The sequence below is a fragment of the Echinops telfairi genome, unplaced genomic scaffold, assembly GCF_000313985.2.
Source record: "Echinops telfairi isolate 266 unplaced genomic scaffold, ASM31398v2 ScPeMD7_7468;HRSCAF=8506_0, whole genome shotgun sequence".
Taxonomy (NCBI): domain Eukaryota; kingdom Metazoa; phylum Chordata; class Mammalia; order Afrosoricida; family Tenrecidae; genus Echinops; species Echinops telfairi.
In genome coordinates, this window is record NW_022111369.1 from 47,352,913 (window position 1) to 47,363,147 (window position 10,235).

General features: G+C 39.9%; 1 protein-coding gene across 5 annotated transcripts in view; it reads left to right on the forward strand.

Annotated features, from left to right (window-relative positions):
• Positions 1-10,235, forward strand: part of ANKRD17 (ankyrin repeat domain 17) — a 123,532-nt gene that overhangs the window by 84,938 nt on the left and 28,359 nt on the right. The gene's annotated exons all lie outside the window — the stretch shown is intronic.

The window sequence follows — 10,235 nt, forward strand, 5'->3', positions numbered from 1 at the left end:
CCACTCCGCACTCCCCCCATCATTCACTATGGTAAGATTTTTTGTTCTGATGATGCCTTATATCTGATCCCTTCGACACTTCGTGATCATCACAGGCTGATATGTCCTTCATCAAGCATATTTTTACACTTGTTGCCACATCATTCTCAAAACATTTGCTTTCTACTCAAGCCCTTGGTGTGTCAGTTCCTCATTTCCCCGGCCGATTGTGTTTTAACGTATAGGACTACTTTAGAAGTCATTAAGAGCATTTCCTTTGTAGTTAAAATTTTATTTAAGGAACATACTAATATATGGAAGGCAGAAAACATCTCATTCTACATTTTAATTTTTATCTTACTTGGCCCTGAATCCCCATCTAAATGCGTAGTTATTTGGTCCTGGGCCCTGTTATTTCTGGCTGACAGATTTGTAAGAAGTGCCTAATGTACTCACGATCATGGCATTAACCACCTAGTGAAATACACCCTCTTCATGGGATGGTAACTTCCATACTTTTCTCTTTCAGGATGACAACAGCATCACTCACCATGTCCCGTAGGGGTGGACTCCTCCAGCCTATACTTTGAACATAGGTCCCTCCTTATTTTTAGTTGACTCTCCCCCCGTAACTCTCGTCTAGATTAACTATAACTGGAAACCATAGAAGCTAAAGAATTGGCTAGCATTTTATATTCTGATTAAATTATACTTATTTGTTGAGTATCCAACACTTCACATTTATGACACTAGTAAAAAATATACTTCTTGATTATTAACTATAAGATGTGTGGCAGAATTGAATGCCAAAGTCCCTGCCTGGGAAGCCCCATGTGCACATAGAAAGGAAGCTTGTGTTTCGTAATATTTCAACTCCTGGGAGTGGAGAGGGCGTGTTGTCTCACATAGGGCGGTGGTACTGGAGTGGGCCCAGTGAGCATGGGACACTGCCCCGGGCTCCCTAGTGCCCACCAGGGACCGAAGCCAGGAAAGCAGTCGTTGATGCCATGAGGTGGTCTACCCCTGGTTGTGAGGAGAAAGTGGGAAACCTTAAATGAGGAATAGGTGCAAAGTCCCTTCCCCCAATTTTGAAATTTTAAAGAATGTATTGCAAGAAGAGATTTTGATTACTACTTGCCCCATTTTCATTTCATTATAAAACTATCATTACTCTCACTTTACAGATCAAGGAAACCTGAGAGATGGCATTACTTGCACAAGCAAGGCTAAGATGTAAACCCAATTAAATTTTTTTGAAATCTAAAGCCGTTTCCTCCCGCCCACACACACACTATGCATTTTCATTCTAAAATATAACAACTATCTTGTTTTTTAAAACTTTTTAAATGTTAGAATAATGTAGGTAGTAATTATTTCATAATGCTTCCTTTATCTTGTTAAAATAAATGTAGAAAAGCATGATTCTATAGCTAAGACAGACATTTTTTAATAGTAAGTTCTTAGATGCTTATAAAAGGAAAGAGATCTGGTGGATCTGTTGGGTACATGTTAGACTGCTTGCTAACTGCAAGGTTGGAAGTTCAAGCCCACTAGCTGCTCCCTCTGAAAGGTGAGGCTCTGCTTCCTTGAATGCTTAGTCTTTGAACTCGGAACCTATATACAGTTACTCTGATTAGGAATTGACTGGATGAAGCGGGTGTGGTGTTTCTGAATTATGGTGCTTATGAATGATGTTACATTTATTTGGGGTTTTACTGTGAATTGAAAAGCACGGGGTGCCCTCGTGACATGGTGGTTAAATACTTCATTTCTAACCCGAGGCCTGTGGCTTGAACCTCCCAGCAGCTCCATGGGAGAAAAGACCTAGTGATGGATCCTTTAAAGATCACAGCTACTTTGCCCTGTAGAGTAGCTGTGAGTAGGAATGTGCTTGATGTCATATGACAGCGTGGATTGCAAGAATAGGCTGTACCTTTTAGGAGATACCCTTCCCTTAGCTTTGTAGGACATGCATGGATAAGTAAAGAGAAATCTCCATAATTACAAGGTAACAAGTTATTCACAACCCTGGTGGTACAGTAGTGATATGTTGCTGCTAACAGCTGCTTTGTGACACAAAGATCTATCACCTGCATAAGGATAAAACAGCCGTGGGTGTCCTACCCTGTCTTACAGGGTCACTGAATGGGAACCAGTGGGGAGGCCAAAGGGATTGTTTGTTTAAATTGTTCTACTGACTGACTGATGGCCTTACCTCTGCGTTTATTAGTAAGACCTTACCACAGCTTGCTTGACCAGGCCATCAGAGTTGTTTTCTCTGATATTAACTCTTGTTAGTCTTCCTCTTAGTTATTTTTCAAAACAGAAACACCCTTGAATTATTTTTATTTGGTGTGTCCTCTGCCTTGAATGTTTCAGGGTCTCACACTCTTCCTATTCTCCTGCTTTATTGTGTACTTTACCAAATGACTATATCATACTTGGTTGTCCTATTTATAATTACTGTATTATACTTAGTTATCCTGATGTCTCTACCATTAGAAGGTGTGCTACACAAAATGGTGTCTGCCACATAGTAGGCACTCAATAAATGCTCCTTGGATGAATAAATATATTCATGAGGGTGGTGTACTTTAAAAAAAAAGTGGTATCGTGGAAAACTATTGCTTTACTACTTGCTTTTCTCCCTTAATGACTGATGCATATTGTCAATACTGAGCTAAATAGCTGTCTACAATTTTGTCACTATAATGTTGCAATAAACATTCTTACACAAATTTCCCTATATTTTATTGCTTTTATTTTATCAATTATTGCACATGGTTTGATATGTTTTTAATTTAAAGGTAAGCAAGCATTCCCACCAGCATTATGTGAATGTCACCTCTTGAACTACTTACTTAAATTTCCTTCCCTTGTCATTCATGCTTTTAAGAACCCTCCAACTCAAGGGAAGTCAAGAGAAACTTCCTTAAAATGTTTACTTTTTCCTGAAATTAAAACTCAAAGGTGGTACATAATTCCTAATGCTATATCATTTGGATATAAATCAGTTCTCCCATGTAGGCTGTATATTTTCCCAAAGTTCATGAGAAAATGGGCTAAAACATCATGGAATTTTTATCATTAACTTTTTTAAGTTTTTCATATATACAACAGATTGTTTGCCTTTTAAACATTCTTCTTGTGTAACGTTGGAAACCATTGCCCACTCCAAAGACCCTTCAGAGAAGTTGGCTGAGTCCTAATTTGTAGTCCAGCTTTCCCCTTCTTCCTATTTTCCTCTGGTAACCACTAGTATACTTTGGTCTCTGTGTACTTGTGTTTCAGGTAATCTGATTGAGTGGAATCATAATATTTGTGCATTTGTGACTATCTTCCGCTTAATGTTTTCAAGAATCATAGGTGTTGCAGCATATATCAGGAGTTCCTTTATCTTTGTTGTTGAGTAATATGCTAGTATGTGCATGTACCATGTTTATCTATTCTTCTTTGAGGAACATATGGGTCTCCACCTTTTGGTTAATGTGATGGTGCTGCAGAAAACTTTTAAGTCCATGTGTTTGTATTCCTGTTTTAAGTTCTTTTAATAGGTGCATTGCATATTCCCCATCATTTCATTACTGTTCCCCAGGTCTGATTGTAAGTTTTTGTTTTAAAAATCATTTTATTGGGGGCTCGTACAACTCTTATCACAAATCCATACATCCTTCCATTGTGGCAAGCACATTCATACATATGTTGCCATCATCATTTGCAAAACATTTTCTTTCTACTTGAGCCCTTGGTATCAGCGTCTCATTTTTTTCCTTTCATCCATTCCTCCCAAACCCTATATAATTTATAAAGTATTTTGTCATGTCTTATACTGCCCGATGTCTCCCTTCACTCGCTTTTCTTTTGTCCATTCCCCAGGGAGGGGGTTATATATAGATCATTGTGATCCGTTACCCTCCCTCCCCTATTTTACCTCTGTGTTTCCAGCTCTGATCTGTACCAGTGTATTTCCTCTGGTCTAGCCGCAATTGTAAGATAGAATTGGGTTGATGATAGTGGGGGGTGATGGTGGTGAGGAAGCATTAAAAAACAAGAGGAAAGCTGTATGTCTCATTGGTGCTATACTGCACCCTGATTAGCTCATCTCCTCCCTGAGACCCTTCTCTAAGGGGATGTCCAGTTGCCTTCAGATGGGCTTTGGGTCCCCACTCCGCACTCCCCCTCATTCACAATGATATGATTTTTCTTTGATGCTTGGTAACCTGATCCCATCGACACCTCATGATCACAGGCTGGTGTGCTTCTTGCATGTGGGTTTTGTTGCTTTTGAGCTAGATGGCTGCTTGTTTATCTTCAAGCCTTTAAGACCCCAGGCACTATATCTTTTGATTGCAGGGCATCATCAGCTTTCTTCACATTTGCTTTAGTCTACAGCTATCATGTTGGGAAGGTGAGCGTCATGGAATGCGAGTTTAATTGAACAGTGTTCTTGCATTGAGGGAGTACTTGAGTAGAGGCCCAGTCCTTCTGCTACCTTAATACTAAACTGGTTATAAATTTTAAAACTGTCTAGAGCAGGGGTCCTCAAACTTTTTAAAACAGTTAACTGTCCCTCAGACCAGTTGGAGGACTGGTCTGTAGTTTTAAAAAAAACCAACACATCCTATGCCCACTGTACATACCTTGTTTTGAAGTAAAAAAAACAAACTTGGCAAAAACACCCGGCGGTTCAGGTAAATGTTCTTGGTGGGCCGCAGGCCGTAGTTTGAAGACCCCTAGTTTAGAGTTTAATTTTTAAATTTTCTTAGTAACGCCTTGCAGTTGGATATGGTGCCATCATTTGAAACTTACCCTAGACATCCCACTATTAAACAGTTAAGTTTCTGATTATCCTCTCCTGTGTTTTCCAGCTCTACTCTAAATTCCAACTCCAACAATCCTCTAGTCCAGTGGTTCTCAACCATCCTAAAGCTGTGGCCCTTTCATACAGTTCCGCATGTTGATGAGACCCCCCCCCCCCCCGAACCATAAAAATATTTTTGTTGGTACTTCATAACTGTAATTTTGCTACTGTTATGAATCAGCATGTAAATAGCTGATAATGCAGGATGTATTTTCACTGTTACAAATTGAACATAATAAAAACATAATGATTAATCACAAAACAAAGTGCCATTATATATTGTGAAATATTTGTGTTTTACAGTGGTCTTAGGAGACCCCTGTGAAAGGGTCGTTTAACCCCCAAGTGGAGAACCGCTGCTCTTTTTCTCTGATCCTACCACCTTTTCATTGTCCATTGGCCCTCTGGTCTTATTTCTTTCTCTCCTTATTTTTTCATACACCACTGGAGCTCAGTTAGTGTTGGAACAAACCTTCGACCTATAGACCAATTTTTAACTATATGACAATGAATTTCTTAGTACTGTTTAGTTAATAGTCATGTTTTCCCTAATGCAATATTAGTATACCAATCTTATTGGACCACTCTTTCTTGTGCTCTCAGGTCTGTTCCATCCCTGTGTACAACAGACTAAAACATTGACTGGTCCTGCACCATTCTCAAAATTGTTCCTGCGTTTAAATTCGTTGTTGCAGCCAAAGTATCCATTTTTTTCCCCCCTGACCTTGTGCTTTACCAAACATCATGTCCTTCTCCAGGGATTGGTTCCTCTTGTCATTATAACCAAAGTCTGTGAGGTAAATAAGTACTGATAGCCTACTTTCAAAGGAGGATTCTGGCTATATTTCTTCCAAGACAGATGTGTTGGTTCTTTTGACAGCCCATAGTATATCCATATTTTCTCCGTTATCCTCAGACCTCTAACTCTGCCTCTTCCTTTATTCTTGCTTCCTATATTAGTGAGAAAATCAAAGAATAAGAAGAAAAATCCCAGAGCCTTTACTTACTCCACCTTGTACCCACCATCATAAACCAAAAACCAAACTCGGTGCCATATAGTCAATTTTGACTCATAATGATGCTATGGGACTTGGAGAACTACCCCTTTGGGTTTCCAAGATTGTAATTCTGTATGGGCGGCACCTTTCTCGCCCGGAGAGGCTGGTGGTTCCAAACTGCTGACCTGATGGCTAGCAGTCCAACTCGTACCTACCAGCTGCCAGGGTGCCTGCACCCATAATTATTACTAAATAAACTTTGAAATCAATCCCTCCATTTGTATGTACACTGTGTCCTCTCTTCTCTCACAAGAACATTCTTAGGGCGATTTTCTTTACTATTTCCAGGGATCAGTCTTATTAAATTATTTCTCCAAATTAAGCATTCAGCAACAACAAACCTGCCTTTTGGCACGTTCACCTCCAGCTACCGACCCAGTTCTCTACTCTGCTTGACTATCTCAAATTATTTCTTTTAAATGGAATTTATGGTGCTCTTGCACAGTTCCATAAAACCCAATCCCTTTTTAAAACTCATTTTATTGGGAGCTTGTACAACTCTTACCACAATCCATCCATCCATTCATCCATTGTGTCAAGCACTTTTGTACATTTTGTTGCCATCAACTTTCTCGAAACATTTGTTTCTACTTAAGCCCTTGGTATCAGCTCCTCTTTCCCCCGCTTCCTCCCTCACAAACCCTTGATAATTATTATAATTTTTTTCATATCTTACAACTGTCCGATGTCTCCTTTCACCCACTTTTCTGTTGTCTGTTCTCTAGGGAGGGGGTTATATGCAGGTAACTTACATGGAGCTAAATACAACGGTTAATTCTCCACTCTTCCCTTAATATAATACCCAATAATAAGTGAGCTGATGTCTGACCTTTCATAAGGAGTGCACTGATGGTTAGCTGTTGGGCTGGTAACCAAAATGAGTTCTTAAAACCACCAAAAGAAAGGTGAAGCTGTCTGCAGTGGGAAGACTAGACTGACTGTCTCAGAAACCCAGTGTAAAGTTGCTGAGTCAGAACTGGCTTGTTTGCAAGTGGGTTTGGTGTTATGAGAGTTTTATATCTCTGCTGAATCATTGGTCCTTAACTTAAAATATGTACTAACTAATTCCAAATCTTGCAGTTCCAGCCCAGATCTCTCCCTTTAGTTCCAGTGTCATATCCTGGCTTACTTTTCAGCACTTACATTTGTATATATAAGTAAACATCTCATACTCCCTGTGTTTTTTATCTCAACTGATCTTTAGTTGCCCTTGATTCCTCAGTATTTTCCATTGTGCGGAAACATGGAGGCCTGGTGGCATTGTGATTACATGTTGTGCTGTGTTCCACCAAGTTGGCAGAAAACCACCAGCCTCTTCTCAGGAGAAAGATGGAGCTGTTGAAACCCACAGGGGCAATTCTGCTCTGCCCTGTGGGCTGCTGGGAGTCTGCATGGACTCCAGAGCAGAGAGCGGAGTGCAGAAATGAGCTACTATCTGCATTAAAACAGCATATGAATGTCATCTCCGACCTCCCTATGTGACTAGTAGCCCTTTAATTAGTCTCTCCGATTTCTACATTGCCCTACAGTTTGTTTTCTATATAGTAGGCAGAGTGATCATTTTAAAGTTAATTACCAGGGATTTTAAGAAAGTTGGTGGAAAATCTAATTGATAGATGGCTATTTCCATGAACTTTTCCAAACTAGTCACCTAATAAAGTATACCATTCTTGTGCTCAAAATTCTAAAGTGGGCTATCATAATCTTTAAAATGCCTGCCCTAGGCCTAATTGATCTAGTCCCCAGATAAAACATTTTCTAAGGAGCTCTGGAGTTCACATGGACTATGAGCCAGGTCAAAGGTTCCAAAAAGGCTTTCTCTTCCAGTAAAGATTTATAGCCGCCCAAAGCCCCAGGGCATTTCTCCCTGGCCCTATTGGGCTGTCATAGGTGGGAATCAACTAGACTCTCAGAGGACCTATGCGACCCACCTTTTAGAGCGCTCTAACCTAACCAAACCAAACCTCTTGCCAAAGTTCCTTTTACTGGGTTTCCCAGGCTGTAAATCTGTAAGGGTCTAGATTACCTAATCTAAGGAAGTAGATACCAGCGCATACCAACCCTAGAGTATAGGGCAGGATAGATTTGCCCCTGTGATGTATGTCTGAGGCTGTAACTCTAAGCCAGTCTTTCTCAGAGTGGCTGATGGTTTCAAACGTCAGAGCCTGCCATTAGCAGCAGCACAATGCATATCTAGAGCATGCCACCAGAGCTCCTCAAGGAATGAGGGAAACACCCATTTTCGTCCTTTAACGTTTAAGAGACAGCATGATAAATACCTCTTCCTTAGGGTTGATCTGTAAAGCAAGATAACCCAGACTTTGCCTAAGGGCCAGACTCAGCAGACAAACTTTAAACTTGTCTATGTAAGATTTGCCCACCCACTCCAGCCTGGAGTCCATCGCCCCCAGCGAAACAGGCCAGTTTATAGGCCATACCTAAACCAAGGACTACTTTCCAGGTCTTAGCTCTTTTTCTATTTCTTTTTTAAAGATCGCTTTATTGAGGGTTCTTATCACAATCCACCCATCCATCCATTGTGTCAAGCACATTGGTACATATGTTGCCATCATTTTCAAAACATTTTCTTTCTACATGAGCCCCTGGATTTTAACTCTTTTAAATAGTTATACCCCTTTAAATACAAAGCTAAAACATTTAGCAAAATGCATTGTGTCTAACCCCAAAAGCCTCATACTTCATTTGCTATTTTGGTTCCCAAAAGCTATTTCCTGTACCTTTCTTCTCAAGGCTGTTCTGCTTATTTAGATATGGAGATAAAAACAATTTCATTTTTTCAAATTCTTAATTGGAGAGGATTTGTATAGTTCTACCAGTTACTAAGCTAGTCCCTCTGGTTCAGCTTTTACCCAGTTTTTACTCCAGTTCTCATTGTACTTACATTCCGTCAGAGCTGGGTGGGCTATCCATAGGCTTCCCTTGGGACTGCAGGCAGGGAAGAAAGCAGAGAGCAGGTTTTCTGTGGACAGGCAGAAAGATCCACGAGAACAAGGAGCTCTAATGAGCTGAATCACGCATGCTCAATTCCTTTTCCAAACTGGCCAATCAGATGTTACTCCTCCTTCCTTTCACTCAGATAGGGAGTTACCTTAGCCAGTACTTTAGAAAGGGCTTCAAATGGGAATCTGCATCTATTGCAGATTTATCTGTTTTATTCTTTCCCAAAATGAATTTGCCTTTAAAAAAAAGGGCAGAGATTTCTCATAAAACCTTGTCGGACCCAAGGCTTTTTTCTTATCTCACAATGTAACTGCAGTGCAGCGCCCCAAGATGTAGAGCATTTCAGTCACCAGGAACAGTAAAACTTGAAGAGGCCTTGTTTTCCCAGTAAGCCTTGGAAGCCCTGTGGAACAGGTCTGCTGTTCCCATAGGGGTTTGTGGCATTAGGCACACTGGACTAGGCAGCTACCAACAATTATGATTTTAATTATGAAAGTAATACACTAATTTTAACAGAATAAAATAAGAACCCTGAGTGGCGCTGTTGGGTAAGCATTAGATGGTTAACCACAAAGTAGGAGGTTCAAATCCTCCAAGGGAAGAAGACAAGGCTGTCTACTCCTGTAAAGCTTTGCAGCCTCAGAAACTTATTTGTAGGTTCCCTTAGAGTCCGAATTAACTCAGTAGCAGTAGTGCAGTAAAGTAAAATAGAAATAATCTGAAGATAATCTCCTTTAAACCTTTGATTTATACCTTTTCAGTGTTTCCTATACTTTTACAAAGAACCAAAATCAGAAGTCAGTTTCTTTGCTTTGGAGTTGCCTCTGACTCAAAATCACATAAAGGATTTTCTAGCAGTTTTAATTTGTAACGCATGTAAATTGTGCCTAGTCCCCTTAATATGTAGAGACTTATGCTACTTTCAATGAATGACCCCTAGTATTCTGTTGAACATATTGTATTGTTAATTTTATGTATTATTTTGTTTTTATTTATTGCTAGTGTAGTCAATTTTCTAGATATTAAAAATTGTTACACTTTTATTTTTCACTACAGGTAGTCATTTTCTATAGCAGGTTCTTAGGATAAGCTGTTTTGTTTTTTCCATTTTGATAGATGACTTTCATATGACCTTCGCCAAGATGTGAGATACCCACCAGCACTAAATAACTCATTTCCCCAAATTTTGCCAATCTGTAGTCTCTGTTTAGTAATAATAATAATAAAAAAAGAAACTCACACTCATTGCCAATGAGTCAATTCTGACTTGTATATTAAGCCTCAGGGACAGAGTAGAGCTGTCTGTCTGTGGGTTTCTGAGGCTTCAAGTCCTTACAAGGGCAGACAGCCTCAACGCTTCCCCTTGCAGCACCTGG